This window comes from Dermacentor andersoni, chromosome 4 (genome assembly GCF_023375885.2).
Source record: "Dermacentor andersoni chromosome 4, qqDerAnde1_hic_scaffold, whole genome shotgun sequence".
Lineage (NCBI taxonomy): Eukaryota > Metazoa > Arthropoda > Arachnida > Ixodida > Ixodidae > Dermacentor > Dermacentor andersoni.
In genome coordinates, this window is record NC_092817.1 from 127,162,904 (window position 1) to 127,188,911 (window position 26,008).

Below are 26,008 nucleotides of genomic sequence, written 5' to 3' on the forward strand. Positions count from 1 at the left end.
GTCGCGGCGGTATATAAGCAGCTGCGCTTGCCTCTGCTAGACACTCACGAGGTGAGATGCCTCCTGGAGACAGAGCTGCTCGTTGGAATGAGAAGCGAAGGTTGCGGCGTGCTACAGAGACTGATGAAGAGCGGGAAGAACGTCTGGCCAAGCAACGTGCCTTACCGAGATTAGCCGAGAAAGACCAAGTATAACTGAGAACAGCCATGCCTTACCAACTTTAGCCACCAATATGCTTCGCATCTGACTAGGCTTAACCAAGCTAAGCCTCAGCCAATTTTATTTTACACGCGACAAAAAATTTCTATCTCGCTTCTAACAGCCTAGGGTACCACCGTGACATCGTTTTGTGCACATTTCGAGAGAGAGAAAAAACGCACTCTCAAAGGAGTAAATGTTCGGGCTATAAGCAAGGTAAACAATTTACTAAGCCCTTACTAATCTTTCTCATGCATATCATGTCATGCACACATGTCGTACATGTCATTCACGTCACGTATGGGATGTGTGATGCATGCATGCCATTCGTGGCGTGCATGTCATGTCATTCGTCAATTCGTGGATCCACGTCACTGTCGTCATGGCCTGCCATGTCGCGCATGCATGTCATTCATATCGTGACATGATTGACATGTCATGTATGTTATCATCATCATCATCATCAGCCTGGTTATGCCCACTGCAGGGCAACGGCCTCTCCCATACTTCTCCAACTACCCCGGTCATGTACTAATTGTGGCCATGTTGTCCCTGCAAACTTCTTAATCTCATCCGCCCACCTAACTTTCTGCCGCCCTCTACTACGCTTTCCTTCCCTTGGAATTCATTCCATGGGAATCCATGTATGTTATATGTCATGTTATGTATCTCATGTCATGCGTGCATGTCATTAATGTCGTGACATGTCACGCGTGTTTTGGAAGCGGCGGATTGCGACGATGGCATTAAACGTGACGAAAAGACGGCGTCGCGTCCGTGAGAATGGCTTCTCCGCAGCTCGTCGGAACATGTGACGTCACTTGAAACCACGTGATGGAGGTCGGTGAGCAGGTGCGCGAGCGGCGAAAGAAAAAGGTAGGCGCGACTTTGGGAGGTAAACGCGCGACGCTGCCACCGGAAAGCTCCGCGCTGTAAAAGGGGAAAAAAGGAAAAAAAAGGAGGCGGCGCTCGTCACGTAGACCCGTCGTGGTCTCTCGGCTCCGGTGCGAGAGAAGGCGGGGAAGGAACGTCCCTTTGGCGATCTATACTGGAGGCTGAGAAAGAGTTGTTGGCAGTCACGCTGGGCTTCCGGTGTTATGGTGACGGAGCATTCAATGTCTTCAATTTATTTCGTTAATAAACTCATTTGGAAAAATTATTTCGGTAAAACGATCCCTAGACGGTGCTCTAGAACTTCCGGTGTATATCTGATGATTTGCAATGGCGCCTGGTATGGGATCCTTTAAGCGCCTTTTTTTTTTCATTTCTCCTGCGGATAGTGCAGGAGATATTTGGTTGGGGTGCTTTGATTGTGCTCGCTTAATGCGTCCTCCTTTCGTAGCCTTCGATGTTTGCTGCATGCGGCCTGCGTTCGTTAGAATTAAGCTGCTAAAGATGTGGCTTGATTGGTTCGGGTTGTGTGTGACGGCGGCTGTGTGTGGTCACCGAAAGCAAAGCGCGTCGTGAGTTCTAAGCGCGGGTACGTGCTCGAGCCCTTGGTCCTAACCATAACGGATTTGTGCTCGGAAGGCAAAAAAAAGCTGTTACTCTATGGTGACGCATCACGGTTCTAAAGCGCATTTTAGTGCGCCAGAAAATGACGTCACAGTGATGGGAAGATGTATAGGGTGGCAACGCCGTTTTTAGAAGCTCCCCAACCTGCTCCGTGTGGCATGTCAGATTGTGAACACGAGATGTTGAAGGGAGGTTCCGTCTCTCTCTCTCTCTCTCTCTCTCCGAATTACGCACTCCTTGAAATCGTCAGGCACTTTGGCAGGCCCGTGCATCAGCCTTTAGAATCCTCAAATTTTGGGCCCCACTCAAAAACAATACTTGTATGTGGCCTTCTTCGCAAAACGTCAGTAATATATATATATATATATATATATATATATATATATATATATATATATATATATATATATATATATGTGTGTGTGTGTGTGTGTGTGTGTGTGTGTGTGTGTGTGTGTGTGTGTGTGTGTGTGTGTGTGTGTGTGTGTGTGTGTGTGTGTGTGTGTGTGTGTGTGTGTTGTGATGCAGCAGTTATCGGGACGTTTATTCCGAGTCGAAGATGCGGCGAACCGACCACGCCCACAGCACGGATCACACTCGAGAGCCAGCCCCACAAGCGATGATGAAGAAGAACCCCACATGAACCCCACATGATGATGATCATGTACAGATGACAAAGAATAGCTTATAAATGGCCACACTAATGTCCCCTCGCGCGAGAGCGCCATCCTGGCCGCAATTCAAAGGGGCGGCGAACGCCTCGTGAAAGGCTTCATACGGGAAACGTGGACAACCTCAGCGGCTCGGCAGCGGCGGTCATTTGGAACAATAACTGGTACCACGCGATAGTTAACCGGAGAAGTCTGCTCCAAGACTTTGTAGGGGCCGATGAAACGAAGCTGAAACTTGTCACACAAGCCAGGAGTACGAACTGGTGTCCGGAGTAGCACTTCCTCGCCAGGGCGGAAGCACACGACGCGATGAGAGGCGTCGTAATGCTGCTTGCGGTCCTGTTGCCGTGCTTCGGTGTTGATGCGGGCGAGCTAGCGACAACGCAGAATGCGGGACTCATTCTTCACAGGAGGATGGACATTGACAGTTGGCGCGAAGATAGAGACATCAAGAAAGGAACTTGGCGAATGACCATAGATAAGGTAGAATGGCGAGTAGCCGATCGTGCGTTGAACGGCGGTATTATACGCAAAAGTCACGAATGGCAAAATTTCGTACCAGCTTCTGTGATCCGGTTCGATGTACATGGCTAGCATGTCTGACAACGTGCGATGAAATCGCTCTGTGAGGCCGTTGTTTGCGGATGGTAACTGGAGGTAGTCTTGTGGGTGGTTCCGGAGGCTCTGAGTACTTCGTCTACTAGCTGCGAGAGGAATGCTTTTCCACGGTCGCTCAGGAGGACGCGAGGAGCACCGTGGCGCAGTATTAAGGATCGAAGTATGGATGCAGCAACTTCAGAGGCTGAGGCAGAACTCACACAAGTTGTTTCGGCGTAGCGTGTCAAGTGATCAACGGCTGTCACAATCCATCGTTTACCGGTGAGAGTCACAGAAAGAGGACCATGCAGGTCAATGCCAACGACTTCAAATGGTTGCGACGGACAAGGAGCCGGTTGAAGTTGTCCGCTTGGAGCTAAGGTAGGGAGCTTTCGACGCTGACATAGGGTGCAGGAAGCGACATACCTCGCTACACTAGCGGACAATCCAGGCCAGTAGAAGCGACCTTTGATGCGGTCATAGGTTTTCTGGAAACCAAGGTGACCAGCAGTCATGTCGTCGTGAGAAGCCTGCAGGACATGAGCACTTAGAGAGCGTGGCAGGACTGGAACCCAGCGTTGACCGTCAGGGTGATAGACATGACGGTACAGGACGCGGTTGTCAATCTTAAATTGCGTCAGCTGTCGACGAAGGCGGGCGTTAGGCGGGCGCGAAGCTCCTTGAAGGTGGTCTATGATGCGCCGACAGTAAGAGTCGGCAAGTTGATGAGATTGGAAGAATTTGTTGTCGTGTGGAGGCATCTCGTCGATAGTGGCCAACAAGAAAGCATGTGAAGAGGGATCGTGCGAAAGCTTGTCACGGATGGTAGTTGGAGGTCCATTGCATGGTGTCATAGGAAGCGGACAGCGAGGAAGCGCGTCTGCATCTTGGTGTTTTTTCCCGCACTTGTAGGTAATAGTAAAGTCGTATTCTTGCAGACGAAGAATCCACTGACCAAGTCGTCCAGACAAGTTCTTCAGCGTTGAAAGCCAGCATAATGCATGATGGTCTGTAACGATCGTAAAATGGTGGCCGTGAAGATAAGGTCGAAACTTCTGCACAGACCAAATGATAGCTAGGCATTCCTGCTCCGTGACGGTGTAATTCTTTTCGGCGTTTGTCAGAACGCGACTTGCGTACGCGACGACCCTCTCACCTAAAGTGTCGTCTCGCTGTAGGAGAATGCCACCAACGGCGTGACCACTAGCATGCGTATGCAGAAGGGTAGGAGCAGCTTGATCAAAATGGCGTAGTACTGGTTCAGATGTGAGAGCTCTCTTCAGATGGGCGAACGCAGATTCACATTCGGGAGACCACAGAAAGGGAACATTAGAACCCAGTAATTTGTGCATAGGTGACGCTATTAAGGCGAAGCCTCGTAGGAATCGGCGAAAATAGGAAGCGAGGCCTAGAAAACTACGCAAATCTTTGGTCTTTTCGGGACGAGGGAAGTGCCGAACTGCCGAAACCTTGTCAGGATCAGGATGAATGCCATCTTTGCTCACAATGTGACCTAGTACCTTGATCGTCTTGCTCGCAAAATGGCATTTCTTGGCGTTTAGCTAGTCCAGCGTTGGCAAGGCACGTGAGAACCTCATCCAGACGTTGCATGGGCTGAGAGAAGGTTGACGAGAAAACAACACTATCGTCCAGATAGCACAGGCAAGTCTTCCACTTCAGGCCACGAAGAACGGTGTCAATCATGCGCTCGAACGTTGCGGGCGCATTGCAGAGGCCGAATGGTATGAAATTAAACTCGTAGAGCCCATCTGGTGTTGAAAACGCTGTTTTCTCCTTATCGTCCTCATGCATAGGTATCTGCCAGTAGCCGGAACGCAGATCGTTGCTGGAGAAGTACTCGGCACCCTGCAGGGAATCCAAGGCATCGTCTATTCGCGGCATAGGGTATACATCCTTGAATGTGATCTTGTTAAGTACTCGGTAGTCGACACAAAATCGAACAGAGCCGTCTTTTTTCCGAACCAAAACAACGGGGCAAGACCAAGGGCTAGCAGAGGGGCGTGTTATGTTCCGTTGGAGCATGTCGGTGACGTTCTCGTCAATGACTTTCCTCTCGGCTAGCGATACGCGATATGGTCTACGGCGCACGATGGATGTAACATCTGTCTCTATCCGATGCGTCGTAATCGAAGTCTTTCCCAACGAAGCCGAATACGCGTCAAACGAAGCTTCATGTTTTTGGAGCAAAGCAAGCAATTGTTGTGACTGTGAAGGTGTCAGGTCGGAACTGACGGCAGCTGCAAGAGCTGAAGGAGATGCGGCCCATCCGGTACAACTTACTTGAGAGGAAGCTAGTTTAAAGGAAACAACAGATATAGACTGTGATTCAGTGGCGCAAGTCAATGTATTGCCTTTAGGGATGATTCGGATGTCGGGTTTGTAGCGTAGAGAAGTGCAGAGCCATGATCAAACCGAACCAGCCCTGATGCAAAGACGATCCCTCTTGCGAGACAGCGTGCAGATGGTAATACGAGCACGTCGCCGCAGTCAATGACATCAGACGTGATAGTAACAATGATTTGATGGCGAGGAGGTAGCGCGGTATCTTCTGCCGCAAGCAAGTGAAGGGGTGCGTCATCTGCATGAAGTGAATAGGTCGTGTCGGTCATGTGGAGAACGCGTTGTCCACAGCAGATGGAGGCGGAGGCCGTAGAAAGAAAACCCCATCCTAATATGAGCTGCGGGGCACACGAACTTAGCGCTGCAAATTGTACGTAATGCAGAAGTCCATCGATGCAAATACGAGCAGTGCACATGGCGATAGGTCCAATGGCGGCCCCTTGAGCAGCGAGTAGCATAGGTCCATCATAGGGGGTCGTAACTTTCCGAGGTCGCGAACACAATTCGCGGTGAATAACTGAAACACTAGCACCAGTGTCTATCAAAGCTTCTACTTGTACTTCTTCTACTACAACCAATATCATATTGCACGGACGCGATGGAGGAATTTCTGTCCTGTCGTTCGATGCAGCTTTTCCTCCAAAAGCTGCATAATTCAGTTTTCCGGACGACGCTCGGCGAATTGAGAAGCAGGTCTCAGTGGGGACGTAGAGCGGCGAAGGGGGGTGACGGCGAGTGGCATCTTCTCTGAGCCGTCTTGGATGCTACAGTAGGCGATGGAGAGCGTCCGCGCGGTGGACCATAAGGACGGCGTTGATCATGGAAGCTCCCTATACGTTGGAAAGTAGCTCCGGGCGAGAAGTCATCCCGTTCATATGCGTCATATCCGCGACGCTCGTCTTGCTGGCGCTTGCGGCAAAAACGCGCTATGTGGCCACGATAGCCGCAGTAGTAGCAGATGGGACGAGGAGGACGCCACTGCGGATAGCTGGTTTGGGTAGGTGCGCTGGTAATCATGGAAGCTATGCGGGCCGGTGTTGGTTTTGGAGGCATCGGTGGAACGATGACTGGAGTAGCTGCGGCTACTTGTGCGTACATTGGTGGGGCCCTAGGAGTTAGAGGGTCCATGTACGCTGCACCAGCCATGGACGCCAATTCCTCCTTGATAACGTCTCGCAGATTAGTAGCCGAGGCATGAGAAGGAATAGGCCCTGCGGCTAAGCCAAGATACTGTAGCTCTTCTCGAATTATTGCGCGTATCATTGCTCGTAACGTAGGGTCCTCGGCGGTAGTGTTTGTAGTGGTGTCTGGCTGCAACCGTACTGATTCGAGTTCGTCAAGGCGCTGGCAACTAGCGACGATATCAGCGACGGTAGCGGGGTTCTTGATGGCTAAAGCATTGAAAGCAATAGCTCCGATGCCATTGAGGATGTGGCGAACCATGTCTGATTCGGTCATGGCCGTGTTCACGCGTTGTTACGTTTTGGCCGAGCAGGGCTCCGAGCCGAGACAGGAACACGACGCTGAACGACGAACGACGTTACTTTATTCCGGCATAGCTGCTGCCGGTTGATACAAAGCAACCACGGCGTGGCTGCGCTGACCTTTTATGCGTTGCATATTGCAATCACTCAGTTCAGACCTTCGGCGCGGCCGGGCAGCGACCATTGACCTTTAGCGCAACCACGTGACGTGACGTCACGACAGCCGGAGGAAAAGCTGGACCCCAACTCGCGCGCAATATGCAACACATTCTTGGCTTAACCAAGCTAAGCCTGGCCATTCTTCTTTTTACCAGCCTCGCCTTAACAAAGGGAGAGGGAAACACAACCCTCCTCACGATAAGAACCATGCGCGGCAGCACCTTATCTCGCTGACAGTCTCGCCGGGCTTCGGCGCTTGGTGTAGGCAGACGCATGCGCGTGAGCGCAACAGCGTCGACAAAGAGCAAGCACATCCTGTTAGATATGGAGCTGTTTCCTGCGCCTACTTCGAGTTCCCCCGGACCACATCGAATCGCAGCACATTCCAGAGGATCGCTCGAGCCAACAAGTTCACGTGCCAACAAGTTCGTACGCCCCGCGGTAGCTATTCAATGCTTGAGTTTTCCAGAAAACGAAGGGATCGCCCGGCATTGTTGCAAGGAAAGTGGGTCCCGAAACAAGACGGCTGTGATGTACCGGGAAGGCCTGGCAGCGTCGCACCGGTCGCCTTTGAAGAAGGCATTTGCCACCACAGCGGGGCCGTACCACCGGGAGCAGGTGGGCCCTCGGACAATGGAGCCCAATCATCCCCCCCCCCCCCCCTTCGCCGCCTTTGAAGAGAGCATTGCACCACAGCAAGGCAAGACCGCGGGGAGCCGCCGGGTGTGACCTCACCGCACGGGTGCCTACCATTGGCCGAAGGTGGCGTCATCGGAGCGGACTCTCCCATTGGCCGAACATGACGCGACTTCCAGTCCTCGAAGGGTTTAAAAGAAGCATTCCAGAGAGACCAGAGCATTCCCTGATTCACCTCTCTCGAACTTCTTGCCGCGGGCCGCAGCGTCCGAGTTGCTGCCGGCCCGTAATGACTGTACGACTTTTACTCGACTCTCACCTCTCTGTATATAATGTCAAATAAACCCTCCCAAGTTTTGTTTTCATCCCGAAGTCCGTCCTTCAACCCCTACAATCCTCGATGTACGACGTATAAGATTTCCCGAGTTGTTGCTTGCGAATGTCGAGCGTCTTTTTTGCGAGGGCGGAACGAACAGCCGGTGTGCCAAAGATTTGGCGGAGCTGCTGTTTGAAAGCGCCCCAGTTCGTGAAATCAACCTCATGGTTGAAAAACCAAGTCTTTGCTACTCCTGTCAGATAAATGGCGGCGTGACGTAGCTTGGACGCATCGTCCCGGTTAGCTCAACTCACTCGGTCGTAGTCGTCCAGCCAATCCTCGACGTCTTCACCGTGAAGTCCAGCAAACAGATGGGGATCACGCTGGTGCCCACTAACAACCCAATACGGAGAGGCTGGGGTAGCCGAGGCCGAGATGGTGGAAGTAGAAGTGCCTGTTGGCTCGTCCTGCGACATGCTGGCGGACAGCTGGCACAATTGGCGACCCGATCGAAGCTCCAGGAGGTTGAGCGGGAAGTCAGAGGACGGAGGACCGAAGAGCACACTCCACCACTTGTGACGCAGCAGTTATCACGACGTTTATTCCGAGTCGAAGATGCGGTGAACCGACCACGCCCACAATATATATATATATGACGGCACGCAATGGCCAGCTTAGGTAAGATCGTAGAGCACAGGTAGACCAGTAAACGCGAAGCATTTTCTAGCGGAACACGCGCGTTTGTTGCGAGCACGAGCTACGCACATTAGCGTGAAATCAGCACTGTGTCGATCGCCATCTTTGAATAAGTGGTTAGATATTGCCAAAACCCGACGCGTCAGTTGTGACTTGGTGTATTTCAAAGCACTATCGCCCGTTGTGGTTTTGTCCTGTAAAGTAATCGAAACTCGCTTGGTGCACTCTATAGTCCTTCGAGGGTGCCGTGTATTTCTTGTCATTGATAAACAGTGAACGAATCCTAGGCAGGCCTAGTGAAAATCCATGACGTCTAGTGCGAGCTAGTGCGAGAACTTCGAGCTGACGTCACCCGCCGTATTTCGCCTTTGTGTCTTTTTCGGCTTACCGAGCCTCGGCTCGCGGTATAAGGCAAAAGCCTTTTGCTATTCGAGAAGAAGAAGAAAGCCTTACTTAATGACGACTCCATAGGCCGAGTTGTCTTGGTGGAGGTCCTCCGCGGTGGTGAAGTGGCGCACCAGCAGCAGCCACAGGGTCTGGCGCAGTTCTTCGGGGGATCCATCCCAGCTTGTCCAGGAATAAGACATGGATGTGGGGGGGGGGGGGGGTAGTATGCTGGCGTGCTTGATAACATACGGGGCAGAGAGAGAGAGAGAGAGGGGGGGGGGGAGGTCGCGAGGTCATTGCTGCCCGCAGACCTGCCAGATGGGGTGGCCCAATCTACGCTCGACGTGATGAACAACTGCGTAGTTTTATGAGAAGCCAGTGTTTGAGATTGTCTGGTAAAAAAATGCACCTGCGCGTGGAAAGAGTTACGAGGAATTGGGAATAAGCATACACGATCCAACTGAATCGAACGCGGCGTTGCTTGCGGTGCTCATCTCGACGAGGTTTAAGGGAGCAGTCTTCTGCCCGTCGCAGTGGGGAAGTTGGTATGTCGTGATGGTGAGTGAGTTTGCTCATCGCCCTTTATCCCCTGATACCCAATATTCCATGCCAAGAGATGGTGTTCGGGAGGGGTACTGTACCGATCGAGCCCGACTTAACAATAATCCTCTTCGGTGTCCCTCTAAATCGCCGCCTGGCTACTGCCCGTGCGGTCGGACTAGCGCGTTCTCCCTCGCGGATGTATCAAGCACGTAGTGGGTGCTTCGCGTATGCAGGGATTCTCGCGCGCCACATTCTGTGGACAACGCTACGGACCACATTAAACGACGCAATGCGCCAGGTTTGATGCGCTGGCGAAATTCAAATGTCAACACTGCCGTTGAATCAAATACATTTCATTGAGATTTATTGCGTAAAACAAAATAATTTATAGTATTTTTATTTTTATTACTATTTTATTTTGTTGTGGTCCCAGTTTCTGGCATCAACGCTTCAGGTGCGTAGTGTTAAGTTTAAAGCGATCGTAATAGATAGCGGGACTGTTTAGATGAACTGTCTTACGTACCCTCGTGCATTCATGCATGACGACTAAGACGCTTCCCGTTGCCGAAACGTTTCCTCCACGCTGAAATATATAGCCTTGCCTTGCTCGGCTAACGTCGATAGCGTGGTCTTTGTCATCCTGTCTTGTTCGCCTTACGCCGTTACACTTGCTCATTCTGGCAGGTGGGTGAAACCTACGACGGTTAAAATGGGCATATTCCGTCGACTCCGCAGCGCGAACTCGCGCAACGGGGTCAAATGGCGTATAGCTGGTTTTGATGGCCGTTTAATGCTTCAGTGGCTACTTGAAAGTGCGTGCGTGACAGCACTACAGCGTGGCCAGTGCTGAAGAGCGAAAAGCCGTGCAGCTGAGATGCCTTAACTCGAGCGTCACTGACTCCGCAGATGGCCTTCCCGCGCACCTTCGATTGGCTTGTCATGAGGAAGCACTGCATCCTGAGCTGGCGTTAATCGGCAGCCAGGTGGGAGTTTCGTCAGGCTGCCGAAAAGGTTCCCCCCCCCCCCCTTTCTCGCACTCGTATTGTTTACGTTACGTAAAATGAACTGTGTACTGAATGAACTGAGCGGAGGCGCTAGGGACAGCGCGCGCACTATACAGTCTCGGAGCCCGTGCTCAAGCTATCGCTCGGACAGCGAAGGCATTTCGAACGCTTCAAATGCCGAAAGCCCATGGGACGAGCGTATCCGCGCGCGTGGATGCCTGTGTGTGTGTGCGTTTTTGCCCCAGTGCGAAGCCTTTTCCCTTTCTCTCTACCGCGCGCTGCGTGCGGGAGGGAGAGCGACGTTCGAGGCCACGGCAAGCACAGACGTGACGACCGAGCACCGGCCGCGCGTGCTTCGGCCGACAGTTTCCTCCCTCCCTTGGGCGAGGGAGCTCCCCGTAGGAACTCTCTACTCTTGTCTCTGCTGTGACATTGTTCGTTCTACGTCGCCCGCCAAAGTCCCGCGAAATCTGTCAAGAATCGGCTCTGATCAGGCGCAACACGGCGCGGCACGTGAACTTTTTGAAGGAACGTGGAACATGTATGCACAAGTTCACATCAGCTTACTTGCTTATTAAATTCCTTTTACGTTAATTGGTATGCAATATTTAGTGCATACTGTTGTTGCTTCTTTTAAGCGCGTATTAGCAAGAGGTGCCTTTGACGTCGCGGTCTACGTTGTTTCCGTGTCTCTACTTACGCCATATAGTCTGCTTTGTAACGGCAATAAACTAAAACCGAAAGGCATTCCCACACAAGCTCCCACGCGCAACGAGTCCCATCTCTGCCCGCACGCGCTCTCGTCTGCCTCCCTGTTTTCTACACACTCCTCTCTCTCTCTCTCTCTCTCTCTCTCTCTCGGCAGTGCGCGCCGAGTTTTTGAATAGCGAGAATCAAGCGAGCGTATTATTACCTCCGCGTGCACACGTAAGCGGGAGGAGGGTTTGGAGGCTTCGTGAGGAGCTAGCTGCGATCAAAAAGTTGAACGCGAACGCGCTGCTCGGCGAGGGCGGGTCTTGCGTGACGGCGTCGGTTTGTTGTACAGCCTGCGGGGTGAAACGGGAGCAGCGGCAAGCGAACGTAGCGACGAGAAAGAAAGGATGCGCGAGTTTTTCTCAGAGATGAGAAAAGGCGCGCGCGGTCGGATAAAATGAGGCGAAGCGCGGCTTTGTGGCGGCGGCGCGAAACCGAATCCCGATAAAAACTAGGAGCGCGCGCGAGCTAGAGCCTCAACAGAGCAGCGGGTGCTGCTTTGCTGGCTGGATGTGTGTGTGTGTGAGGGGGGAGTGGGGTAGCTGCGGTTCGCTGCCTGTCGGGTTTTGCGCGCCGCTCGCCGGAGCCTTGTTGCGCGCTCCGCGCGCGATATTCGTAGATGTTGGAGAGCGCGGAGCGCCTTCTCCGCACCTCTTTCTCTCTCATTCTCCGTGCCGTCGTTTGCCATCATCAGAGATTCGTATCCGCGACGCCATGTTTCTCGTTCCCTCATCTTGTCTTTCTTTGTTATATTTTCCCCGTTTTTTTTTTTTTCATTTTTCTTTGGAGTGCGTTCCTTACATCGCGTTCATTCTCAGCGAATGTACTACGTATACAGCGGAAGCAGCTACTCGTTCCGGCGCATGTTCTTCCGTACGCCGCGTTCATTCTTCGCGAATCTGCGATTCCCGAGGAGCAGCTACAACTGACTGTGATGTATGGAGATTCGCGGATAACAGGGATGCTTTGAATAAAACTGGGATCTTTCCATCTATATGCTTTTTTTTTTAAGAGAGAAGCTGTATATGGCCAGTTTTCAGCGGATCGATGTCCGTAGACCAAAAACCGTGGGCCGATCCCGAATATAGTGCGATACTGGGCCGACCCGCGGTAGGGGTGAAGCAGGCTACGAGCACTCCGCCAACTTGCAAAAATAAGTTTAATATCTTGGGTCCAAATAGAAGCCGTATCAGATGTTAAGCTGATAGGAACAGATACTACACTTTGACTCGCGTGGGCCATGTCTACGTTCGCACCGCCCTCTCTTTGTCGGCGTTCCAAGCGCTTGCGTATCTCCTTTCCTTTCATTCCGCTCTCCCGTGGTGGCGGTCCCGTCGAAACTTCACGCTTGTCTAGTTTCCTCCAGCTCCTCGGGGCGGCGGACCCATGGTCCACGCGAACGTATACAAAAATCACGGTAGATGAGTCCGTACCTATGTTGAAAATTCTGTGTCACCTCTGTGTCGTATGCTAAACAGCTTTGCTGGTCATCCGCCTTCACAGAAAGGAATGGCTCTTCTTTTTTTTTTTTTTGGTTTCGCCGTAGTCTACTCGTGAGACGTGTAGTCGAGCTTGGCTTGTAGAGGGACCGATGTTCGAGAGCTGGGATGTAAGAGCTTTTGCTTTAGTGCGAGCGTTTAAACTAGAGTGAACGAGTGTATGAACACAGACCGTCAGCGAAACTCGAAAGCTGAACAAGAACAAATGAGAAAAACAGAAAGCTTAATTATTACGAGTTAATTCCTAAATGTTGTACCAAAACTGCGTGTTCAACCTTGACCGACGCCACTGTCGCTGCGCTTGTGAGCGTAGAAACATAAATACGATTTACAGTTGATATCGTATTGTTCGGTTGCCAATTTGTCCTGGTGCTATGTTTACGTACGTTGACGCCGTCATAGTCAGCAGCAGGTGATTATGTGATGATTGTGCACTGTGCTGTTCTTTAAGTGATCTTCACTTGGTAGCACATTTACTCTTGCTGTGTCAAAACTTGTCGGCACAGACATTTGTGTGTCCTGCCAAAGTTACAGCAGCGTGCGTGACTGATTTCATCGTCTATCGCCTATCAGGCCGTTCCATTATGCCGTGAGCAGCAACCTGCAGAACCCTGGTGGCAGGTCTCGACTGGCGGATGAAATGGCCAATCACGTGCTGAGTAGTTTCCCCACATGCAGAGCACTAAATGCGGGAAGGCCAACCGCACGATACGGTCCCAGCATCGTTCGGCTTCGCGCGTAACGTGTGGTGCAGCGTGGCAAGCGTCTCTGCCTGAGCGTAGACGCTGAAACCAGTGTGGAATAGCAAGTTGTAGATAAGCGTGGTGTGACATTTCGTACGCTCTCGTCGTCTCGGGGCGCGCGTGCTGTGGACGCTGTGTGGCTGTAGACGTGACTGTATCGCGACCACGGAGGTGATCGCGACTCCTCCAGCGTAGGCATACGGTTGCCGGGTGATTTGTGACAAGACCTGGTGACGAAGTGGTCGTCATCGCACTGGTCCGTCCGACGACTCTGCAGTAGCTCCGCAGCATCTACGCGAGAACATCCGCGTGCGTCTGGCTCACTTGCGAGAATATGGGGGAGGGGGGGTGCTGCAAGGAGCCTTCTCATTACCCCTGTAAAGGGTGCTTCGCCGCTGGAACTCTTCTTATGCGGCAAAGCATTGGATTCAGACTGTGTCGAGAAGCCCACTTCAATAGTGGTCATATATCGGCGTTTAATTAGCACTGGGTTTAATTTCCGTCTTTCAAAAACATTCATTAATATTTGCTCGTATGGCGTTGCCCACCAAATACCACCTCTTTTCCGGTACTTTTGAGCGACGTATGAAGTTTCTTGCATCAGACACTTTCATGATAAATTAGTCTTCGACGATTGCATTACGTGCGCTCGAACTTGCGCGATATTCAGGCCACTGAGAACCATCGCACCCCAGTTCCTGTTCTCATTGCGCGCGCTGTAACACGCGCGAGTGGTTTTCTAGTCCTATCACGATAACCGTTACGGCAACTTGGGAGCCAGATGAACCGTTCCAGCAGCTTGCATTCGTTGAAGAACGAAGCCGAGTTTTCTTTTCCTTTTTTCGCTTCCTCTGATCGACGAGTGCAGCTGGAGACCTGTTCCTTTCAAATCTTCTTCCGCACCGGTGTCCAGGCGTCGAGAAGAATCTACGGGCCCTTCGAGGTCTGTCTTGTTTCGTTACCGTCGTCCCGTTCGGACTTTATCGCAGCTCGTACCTGATCTTTATGTGTATCTTTGTTTTTTTTTGTTTCTTTCCTTTGTGATTGCTCTCAGTTCGCGTAGGTCGTGCAGATATCGTGCTCGAAAAATCGCGAGCTTCCTGCAGGTCTCAAAGGGTAATTTCGCTGCATTGCGACGAAGCGCACTTCGGGAGCGTGGATGTACATTCGCCGAGACAGGGGAAAGGGGAGCCGGCAGCGGCGCCCCCCTGCGGTAATGCGTATCCACTGGATGGTTGCTGCGTGCGTATGCGCTCTCGTGCGATTACGTGTCGACCGCCCGGTTCGCGGGGAACCCTTTGCGCGAAATCACTCCGGTTCTCGCAGCATTAGGAATAATTTTGTAACCTTCGGGTATCCGCGAGAGATGTCTTCAAAAACGGGAGTTCTTTTTTTTTTTTGCCACGATTGCGAGAGTAAGGTATCTGCTGCCTCGTTGGATATGACATTCGTGGTAGAGAAAGCGCGAGAAAATAAGAATGGGAGCTCGCCGGCCATCTGGACCGGGACTGCAGTGGCAGTGGTATCTGCTTGCGCGATTGAGACCCCCGCGCCGCCAGAATTATGTGCGCGCAGGCCCTGCGGTCGGCGTTTCCGGGACCATCTCTTCTCAAAAGAAAGCCTCCCTGAACCAAAATCATCCCTGCTCGCTCGCACATATACGCCTTCTCAAAGTCGCACGAACAAAGTTTTGCCGATCGCAATATTCCTTTGCGAGATAGAGTGCCGTCCCATGCGTCTTTCCCTCTAGTTTTTTTTTTTTTTTTTCTAGCCTGCAATAGGGCGCTGCGCGCCTTAATTTCTTCTCTCTCTCTCTCTCTCTCTCTCTGCCTCTAGCTTGCTTATTCCGATGTGCTTGTGCGCGGTGGTAACATTCTAAACCTGGTGCCTCTCACTGTATGTGTGCCGTTTTTCTTTCCTTTCTTTCTTTCGCTTCTTATTCGTGGTTCTCATCGTACATGCAGATTTGGCGAGCCGAAAAAAATGAAAGAAAGAATAATCGCGCGTGCAGTAAGGGCAAAGAGTTGAAGAGAACCATTCTGCAACGACGCCTCGCGATGGCGCACCGAGCGCAGTTGTCGCCTTATCTCGGGTGTGTTTCCGAACTTCTTCGTTTCCAACGGCGCCATTCCCGAGGCGGCGGCCGCACCGTGCGTTAAGCACGCGGGGAGACAAAAAAAAAAGTTTCCGTACACCCCAGCTCGTTCCCGCCGTTCCTTCGAGCTGTGTTCTGTATCACCTTAAATTCTCCCTTTTTCTTTAAACTTTTTTAAAGCACTTTGTCTTGTTACTTTCTCGCTGCGGGGCATGCTTAACAAAGGAAAACAAGCTCTCGTTCCGCACACCCCGTCCTCGCTCGCGTCACTCTTTCGTCTTGCGAAAAAGTGGGTGCGCCGTATATGCGTCGGAGCCAGATTGAGGAGAGAGACAAGCCTCGCTATGGGTGTGCGAGCGCAATCCCCAAACACACCCTCCTGCTCGAAGGCAAACTCCCCTTCGCTAACGCCGCATTGCCGCCCCCCCTCCCCCGTAGCTTTGCCGTCGCGTATATGGCGGAGCGCCAGGGTGAGGGGAGTGCAAAAATTGAAATCGAAACGCCGCGCCCGCGAATATGCGCGCTCGCGGTCTCAAATAGGGAGGAGGGGGGGGAGGTCTTGTGCAGGCAGCGCGAGCCCCAGCGCCGCGCGATTCACCACCCGGGCTCGGAGTCGCGCGCGTAATGTGGGTCTGCGGGAACGCGCGCGGCTATCGCTCCGCTCCTCGCGCCGTTCCAGAATATCCCCTCCTCCTCCTCTCGGCTGCCCTCCGGCTCGCCGCTTCCTTCGGCGTCGTCGTGCCGAAGGAGGTTGCGAATACGCGGCCTGTGTGCGGTGCACGCGCGGTTCGCCCGTGTTCATCGTCGTCCCCCCCTGCTTCCCCCTCCTCTTCTCACTGCTTCATTGGCGGCGAGCGAGGGGGGTATCTTCTCAATGGCTCGCGGTTTGGCGAACAAGAAATTCAGCCCCGGCCACCCCTATAGCCTCCGCGCTATCTTCCTTATTCCGTGGGTGGCTCTGCTTCTGCCTCCGCAAGTTGCGCTGCTTCTGCCGTTCTTGCTTCTCGCCTTCTTCTTAAATAGGCGGCGTTGGTTGTGCTCTTGAGGAAAGGAACAACTGCTCTCGCGGTGAGCTGGGTGCAGAGAAGAGGGAGGGGGACACAGAAAAGCCATACTCGACACGATGTCGCAGTCGCCGTTCTCGAGAATGGCTCGGCCGCGGGGCGGACGCGTGGTTCGTTAGCGCCTTCACTGTTCTTTTCTTATTTTGGACGTGCCAAAATCTGCATAGTGTGCACTGTCATGCCTTCCCTTCCCATTTTTTTCTGCCCCCATTACTTTTTTTTGTGTGTGTACGTGCATATGTGCGTATCTTGCGAGTGTGTGTAAGCACTAAAGGAAGGTTTCGCGAGATTCTGCTCTTCTTTCTTCTTTCTTTTTTCTTGCGGGTGACAGGCTTGTTTGAGTTTGACCGTGATCCAATCTTGTCCGCGGCGTTTGGGTCGGACCATTTTAACGGTTACGGCCTGGCGGGCTCATTGGTCGGGTGGGCTGGTCGTTGTTGTCGAGTCGTTCTCTCTTCCGCACCTTCGTCATCGCTCCAATTTTCTCTTTCCTCCGCGCAACATCTTGGCGCTGCTGCTACAAGTTTGTCGCGACCCCGTCTTCTCCCCTTCCCCGTTTTCTTCGAACCGCCCTCGCTTTCACGTGGCCCTGCATGCACTTTGGACCCCTTTCTTCCTTAGCCGTCGCCGTCGCCACTGAGGCCCTTGCGTGTGCCTTCTAAAACTGCGCCCCACCACCTTTCCGAGTCAGATAGGAGAGAAAACGGCGCAATGGAAAGGCGTCCTGTGTCTGTGTGCGCGCGCGCGTTTGTGTGTGTGTGTGTGTGTGTTTGTGTGTGTGTGTGTGTGTGTGTTTGTGTGTGTGTGTGTGTGTGTGTGTGTGTGTGTGTGTGTGTGTGTGTGTGTGTGTGTGTGTGTGTGTGTGTGTGTGTGTGTGTGTGTGTGTGTGTGTGTGTTGCGATCGCGCGTGCCGAGACGTTCCCTATAACTGCAGCTACCGCCCTTCTTATCATTCGTTATTTATTTTTTCGTATCCTACTTCTCTTGCCATTGCTATTGTGATGATTATTCGCGTGCCCATGGCGCCGATACTCACGCGACAAGGAGAGCGGTCGTGGTTGAGGGTAATAACGGATAACGCGAGTGATCGTCTTCTTTGTTTCTTCTTCGCTTCGTTCCCGAACCCTTGGCGTACACTGCTGCCACACTCCTTTGCCGACGTTTTTGCCCGGACATATCTGCGTGGCGCATCGCAACTACGCGAGCGCGCGCGGCGTTCACATATAGCCGTTATAGCGCGAATAGTCGCTTCGTACGCAGGCTTTTTTTTTTTCTTTTTTGTCCGCTGACAACACGCGCTGGAACTGTTAAAGCTCCGCACACCACGACCTACGCGATGCCTGCTGCGAGAGCGTCTGTACCTTGCGCGTTTTTGACAGTTTTGCGGTGTGTCATTGTAGACAGAGGCGACGACGAGGGTTGTATATAGTTTGCGTGCTGTCGAGCTTCGGAGCACGAATGCGTTTACTGCTAGTATCTTAGTACGAGAAAAGTATCTATTCTCGAAGCAAACCGAAAGGGTGACGAGGAATAATAATGGAATACATATTGTAGCCCTTTCGTCTTTTTCTAGCAGAATTTTATAGTAGAATGTAGAAGTAGTAGAAGCGACGAGGGCACAAGAGAAATGGACGGAAGCGGTGTTTCTTCATTTTCCGCGAACTCGTCGCATCATAATGGAATGCCAACACACCCGGAAAGGACCGTAGGGAACGCTCGCTTTCCAGAAGCACTTGGATTCAAAGATAATGGGCGCGTTAACTGGACAGCGGTCTAGATAAACAAGAGAGTATTAGAGTATTGGTGGACAAAAAAAAATCAGGGGAGAGATCGAGGGATACGGGGTCGTTACAGACATATGTAACTGTGAAAAGTGGAGATCTATAAATTTTAGTGAAGAGAGAAACTATCAAGGAGGCATAGGAAAAATGCTAGATTACATTAGATTTCGTAAAATCTGATTAGCTCAAACAGGCTAAGTGACTATTTGTCGCGACCCTGTTTCAGAGGTGATTTCGAAGGACAGCTGAATTTGTCGCATGGCTGGTGAGAGGCGAAAAAAGAAAGAGAGAGAAACTGAAAGTCACCTAAGCTTCTCATACATACATATTGCATGGACCGAAAAAAATAAAGAAGTCTGAGGACACCTAAGCAGTCCTTTTGAGATGTGAATGCGAAAGCATTGAAACGTCCATTTGAACGCCGCTGAGCGGTCCTTCGAGTTTTGCTGCCGAGTATGTCTCGAGCTTTGCGATTAAATTGGTGCCGGTTCTTTTTTTTTTTTTTTCTTTGTATGGTTTCTACGTTTGCGTGTTGGCGGTAGACTGGAATCGTGTAGACGATATTGCCGAGGAATCAAGGACGCTGCACGTCACCGGCCTCCTACGCGGCGAGAGACCGAGGAAGCAGCAGCGACCACCAAGGCCCTCAGGCGCGCGTAAGCAGCTAAGCCGAGTGGGGTGAAAGAGAGAGAGAGTGGCACGCGCGTGTCACGTGACTGTCTCGCCGACGAGAACCCGTCTCGGCTCGCGGCGATGCCCTCTCCCATCACGCAACACCTGGCGCGCTACCACTGCAGCAGGTGTTCCGATTCTCCCGCTCTGCTCCGTCCAGGCGCGCTCGCGACGTGGCGTCGCATCCAGTGGGAACTTAAGTGCCGTTTCGCCGCAACAGACGCCGGCTTGTTCGCTCATGGACCATTTGATGCGTTCGCATAAATAAAGGTGTAGTTTGTAAACAGACACGTATTTAAGACTTAGACCAAGGTTCAACGACATTCTCCTCTTTCTAGCCCCCCCCCCTCCCCCCCCACACACACACATTTAATAAACAGCGATCGCCTAATAGAATTGCGTATTGGCAACACGTTTGCTGTTGCCTAAAATCAGAAGTTGCAGTGATCTTTCGGAGCACGTGCAGCTTTCTTTTTTTTTTGAAATGTAACATGCACAAAGACGACAATCCTTGTGGCTGTTGCATTGTGAACTAGGCGACCGCATGTGTTCCCGATGCTATTAGCTCTTGGCTTGCTCAGTGACTAATTGTCAACCGGCCCAAATGGATACCTTATTATATTGAAATCACGCCGCGAGTATCGAGGAGTGGCATTGTATCATGGAGCAGGTGAGGTTTGTCCCTCCTTTGTATAACAATGAAGTACAATGTATTGTGGCCAACTATAGCGCACCGATGGCGAAGATGCCGCCGGGAGCTGCGCGTCTCGGCATCGGCTTCGGAACGCCTGCCGTCATGCGTGGCCGCACCCGATATCCAAAGTGTTTGTGGAGCAATGCTTGTTGACGCCGCATTGTGCGCCTTGCAGTGTCCTTGGGCTCTTCGTAACCTCTTCCTGTATAATTAACAAGTACTCACGCTACACTCGAGTGACTGTAATGGGACGCCATTATGTGCTCCTATCAGCTCTCATTCTATGCAGTCTACGCGCAAAGCGCGTGATTGAACACGACACTTTTGTGATTACTGGTGTGTCTGTCGCATTAGAACCCTTTCGAGGACACACATCGTTCGCTGTTATCAGGAGTGGCCCAGCCACGTCTTTGATAATACTGCCTCTGGGACGTGTCTAGACAACTTGTACTCGTCTAGACACCCGACGGGGATGGCACGTCAAATACTGTGGAGGTATAGGCGAAGCAAGCGTCGCATTAAAAGCTTCCTCTTACTTCTCGAGTGTCGCGAAATCTGCCATCTCTGTCGTACTGTGCGTGCCCTCTGAGATATGCGCGCGCGCTTACTTGCGCGTTTCCTCGTCTCGTCGGGAGTTATTAGTTCTGTTTGGCCGTCTCTTGCTTAGCGAGCCTCTTACAGCGTCCGCAGTGATAATTGACGCGGGCGGACTTCGGCACCGGGCGGGCGTGACCCGTTGTGCTATTCAGGGGCGTGATCGAAGATATTTTGTTCGATACGCGTTCTGTTCGGTGGCTGCAACGTCACAAAGTGGCAGTATGCAAAATTTGTGACCACGGGTTGGAGAGAGCAGCCAATCAGGAAGCGGCGACCTCCCCGGAAGTTTACTTTCGTCGTTTGTCGTCTGCTTGCAGACAGTATACTACAAAACGAAATGTTTCTCGTCTTCCAAATGAATGAAATCTTTATCTAAAAAATGTATTTTTTCTTCTCAAGCCCAAACACGTTTTCAAATGGTAGTACGTGTGACTAGTGCAATTTATACCTATTAGTTTATTTGCGTCGTCCCTAGGTGGTGTCGCGCATAGCGAGAAGAAAAAAGAAAAAGAAATGACGGGAAGAGTGGCGCACTTTTCAAGAGGCAGCGACAACATTCCAGTGGCTCGCTGGCACCGATGATGGGGCCGATTTCGCGGTACAACCAACGAATTATTTGTTTCGAGAAACAAAAATGACGTCGGAATTCACTTTCTGCCATTTCTTCAAACGCGTTTCGCACCGGCACCCGCTCTCCTCCTTCCTCTAGAAACGCCAGCGCAACAACCTAAGTTCCCAACTAAAGCGCCATTTTCTCGAATTAAACTATGTATTGGATCCAAACGTGGGGGCCATGCCGCAGCCGGCGGTGGATCCAATCCAATCCACCAGACGCGCCATGCGAAGCCGTATGATCGCTCCAAACTGTAGTCTGGAACACCATATCCAATCTTCCCAGCTCCCGTCGGGTTCGGCGCCTAGCAGACGAAATGCTCTGTGGGAGGATGATTGACAGGAGCGTGTCGCCATTTTGACGTCACCAAAAATGTGGCCGCGCCCCGCGGCTGGCGACGTCGGCGCGGACTAGGCCAATCGCGCTCGCCGGTAACCGAACGAACGCGCCGAACAACCATCTCCGATCGCACCCCAGGACATTCAAATTCCGCCGTATCTTCGGATTCCGCGATGTTAGATTTTTGAACCAATGCGAGGTGATGTAGCTGCCCCGTAAGCCAATCGGGGTACACAACATGGCGAATTCGGGTAACATGCCGTAATTTGACATTTCCAGAATTTAACTCACGCTTCAGTGACACCCCGCCGACCGGTTTTGAAGCGATATAGCTTATTTGCCACTTCGGCCACTTTTCGTGGTTCTTCACAACGCTGCAAAGACTCCGGCCGACTTCCGCGCCGAAAATGCATGCGTCGAAAGTCCCTTCCTTCTGGTTCAGGCTCTATAATGTCCCCTTCTTTTTGGTGTTTACGAGCTCATGTTTTGGACTCCCAGACGCGGGTGCCGCTGTTCGTATGTAGGCATATTGCAAGGACGCCGGTGTGCTTAGGCTTCGCGTCACGTTTACCCGTTTCTTTACCACACACAAAAAAATATCGCCATGTTTGAAGGCTTTGGTAATGACTTGTTTATCGAATTTACTATCGTGGTTACAATAACATGATGTACCTATGTCAACAAAAAGCTAAAAAAAAATGCTCTTTCCGCCGATGCAGATTTGAAGTGTAAATTTTCGGACCTAATATGTAATATAGATTGTGAAGAACAATGTTTGCTAAAATGTAAGGAAATGCTTACAATGTTTCGCTGATGACACAAAAAGAATAAATGAGAAAAACGTTCCGAAATATACGGTACGTTTCGAAGGCACATGAAAGTTCAAATATTTTTGCTGGTATGAGGGCGGGGGGGGGGGGGGGGGGGGTTACGGGGGGGACGTGAGCTACGAAAAAAAATTTTTTCTGCGTAAACTGCCTCTTTCTGGTAGGTGCCACGAATGCTGGGCGAAATGTCACGCCCTGCTGAACCGACAGTAGCAAGCCTCCGTCCGATGCTATAGAGCCACTGACAACAATTAAGAGTTGTAATAGTTCCAACATACATACGACATGCGAGTCGGCTCAAGAAAATGAGTCAGTCGTAAACAGGCAGAAAACGAAACTCGCCGCCGAACAGCTGACAATGGTTGGCTTTGGAGGTCTCCGTCGTCCGAATTTAAATGTCATTCTTGACACTGAGCGGAGATTCACTGCTACTAGTAGCAGTCATTTGTCACCGCTGCATCGCGTCACGTATGAGACGTGTGTGCAGCCTGGCTCCTCTATGGCGGTGGTGGTGGTGGTGGTGGTGGTGGTGGTGGTGGTGGTGGTGATGATGATGATGATGATGATGATGATGATGATGATGATGTCACTGCCCCCTCTGAAATGGGGCGGTGACAAATCGTCGCCCAGCCTGGTTGAGTTACTCAAGTATGTTATACATGCTTTCTTTTTTTATTCTAGCGTTTTTGTATACGTATCTTTAATTGTTTTTCTCCCCCTCAAAACTTCTCTATCTACATTGTACCGCTACCTATGCCTGTAACGAATCCGGCCGCGTTGATCTAATCTCTTCCCCCTGCTTTTTTTTCGCCTATGCTCCAAACGTCTCTTGCTTATCTCGAGTGCTAACCGTTTGATGCTGCCGTCCACTTTAAATCCAAGTGGACCTACGGGTCACAATGGGTGAATCCTTGCGCATTCCATTAAGATGTGCTGAGTGGTCTCCTGATTTTTGCTGCAGCATACACTTGCCTAATCTAGTTGCGAATATTGGCTCCGGTATGTTTTTGTCCATAGGCAACCAGCTCGAGCCTAAAATAGCGAGGCACTTCCCTTCGTGTTATCGTACAGATCTTCCCTTCTAATTCCTTTCTTCATATTGTAAATATCCATGGTCCTTTCTGTTTCCATTCTCTGCATCCATTCATTGCTGTCTCTGTTTCTCTCACTTTCTCTTTCTGGTGACTCCTGATTGTATATCTACACTTTCTAATTGCCCTGTACTTGGCTGCCAACTTTCTTGACGTCTTCCTCCATTCTGTGTCCACGCTTTTCAGGTACAGATACTTGTGCCCTTTAGCCGCACATCTATTTTGATGCATGTTCCTGAGTCTTTCTTCTAAACTAATTTTGCTCTGCTCTTCTCTGACCTCAATCGAGGCCCAACTCATGTCACCCCGCACTGCCTCATTTGTGGTTCTGTCGTGGTCTACCGACTGTCGTGGTCTACCGATCTTTGGTTAACTCCAGTTCCGACAAGATATCCCATTTGACGCACAGAATGGCATTTTCGAACGTTAGCGCTGGAACCATTACTCCTTTCCAGATTCCACGCACGACCTCATATTTATTGTGGCTCTGTGTTTCATTATTGCTCCATTCCACTTTCCCCCCTTTTTTTTAGTATTATCTTGGTGGGTGCTTGAGTTTTTCCTTTGTTTATGTATACGCCAAGGTACTTGTATTGCTTGACTACGGGTATGACGTGCTGTTGAAGTGACACCACGCAATCTCTCGTGTCTTCATTGAATATCATGATTTCCGATTTCTCTGTGCTAAACTTAAGGCCTCGACTTGTCGCTGCGTTGCCACACGTATTCGCAAGTGTCAGTATATCTCTTGGATTGTCCGCTGGTAGCACTGCTTGCCTGGACACGCTGCGCCATCTAGCGCCGCCGCCACGAAATCTACGAGGGGGCGTTTGTGTGAATGTTTATCCATACAAGAATGTCTGAATATTTATGACGCGGGTTGGATTCCGCCCAGCATGGGAGAGATCCTAAGGGATCCTTGGTTTTTTTTCCCTCTCGTTTGTTTTGTCAGTGATGAGCGCCACATTCCCAGTGGAACATTAACCAGTGACACAAGGTGGCGTCGAAGAGGCTCATTGAAGAGCGCAACATACCCAGACCCAAGTTGGTCCGACGGTTGGTTTCGAACTTGGTTCTCTCAGCACAGCAGCCCGATTCTCAAGACTCATTAGGCCATTAACGGGCCTGTTACCCAAGTTGGCATGAGAGAGGTTAAATGCGAACATACATACATACATACATACATACATACATACATACATACATACATACATACATACATACATACATACATACATACATACATACATACCGAAAGCTGGGTGAAGTTCGCAAATAATGCTAATCGCGTGAAAAGGCGCTCCGGCAGCCTGCGTATCTCACTGTACAATGAAGTCAATAGACCCGGCAATTCCAGCGAGTCCCTCGTCACCGTGACGGCCGATGTGGAACAGCGCCTTTCAACCGCATGCTTGTGCGATCATAGGAGTAGGCAAACGGCCAGTAAGCCCTCGCATGCTAGCATCCTGCAATTGCAGGCTTTAGCATCGTGAAGCTGCACAGTGGGTTATGAGAGAGGCACTGCGTAGCGGCAGGGTTCTGATTAGTTCTTAAACACCTGGGGTTCTTTAGAATACTATCGCATAGCTCAGTACGAGGTACAACGCGAATGCTCGTGGCGAAGCGGTTGCGCGTTCTATTTCATACTGCGGGCGAAAGTACACCCCTCAAACGCATGGTCCACAAGCGCTTTTTTTTTTCTCTTTCTTTATTCCGCCCCGTCGAAATGCCGCCGGCGGAAATCGAACCCGCGACCTCGTGCTCAGCAACGGAATGCCACAGCCGGTGCGCCACCGCGGCGTGTGCCCCTGATTTTTCTCTTATGGTAAGAGTATTAGTAGTACCTGGGGTTGGCTGTGGCTTTTTGCGTGTGAATCGCGAAGGCGGATGCAAAAGAAGTCCATCCAGCATGCACTTCGGAGGTAAAAATGGGCGAAAAGGAGTGGAGGGGCCGTGGTGCAGAAATCAGGACAAGAAAAATGAATAAAAGAAAAACGGGAGAAGAAAACTTGGGTCTCCTTGTTGAACACCGGCGCGCTCATGTCATTTTTTTTTTTTTTTCGAGTTTCGTTATTGTTTCATAATTTTCTCCTTTTTCCCCTCCTCTTCATCATCGCTTCGCGGTGCTGCTCTTGTTTCAGCTAGAGAATTATGCGAGTCCAGATTGGAGAGGCCGTTTAACGAGGTGGTCGGCGGACAAGGGCGGCGCATTGCAGGGCGCCTTGTTGCCGCACTTGTGTGTGATCGGCGCGGTGAGCTTCTTCGAGGCTTGTTTATATATATAAAACATCCAGTGTGGTGCCGCTTGCGTATTTTTTTCATACCGTCCTCCTCCGCCGACTTTGTTTTTTGCTTTTGATTTATAAAGGGCGACCTAAGTGGTGTTGCTGCTTCCCGCACCCCGAACGGGGTAATTTATGTAGGGCGGGCTTTTATCGGCCAAGACCAAACCGCGTGGGTACGTTGGGGCGAGCGGATGTGTTGAGAAAGGCTGCACGCGTCTAAGCCTGTCAAGAGGCAGCAAGAACAACAGCAGCTGCAGTTGCCTTATTTCAGTACTTGCACGGTTTATTGTCGTTTCTTTTTTTTTCTTTCTTTTTTTTTCGGTTATGCGTATGGTATGCTACATATGCGCACGCGTGTGCGTTCGTCATCTCGCGCAAAAGCTGTCTG

At 51.2% G+C, this 26,008-nt stretch overlaps 1 protein-coding gene and 1 pseudogene across 1 annotated transcript in view; one reads left to right on the plus strand and one right to left on the minus strand.

Annotated features, from left to right (window-relative positions):
- Positions 1 to 26,008, plus strand: part of LOC126537621 (transmembrane 9 superfamily member 1-like) — a 132,678-nt gene that overhangs the window by 41,906 nt on the left and 64,764 nt on the right. The window lies entirely within an intron of this gene.
- Positions 12,383 to 12,562, minus strand: LOC126537643 (U2 spliceosomal RNA; annotated as a pseudogene).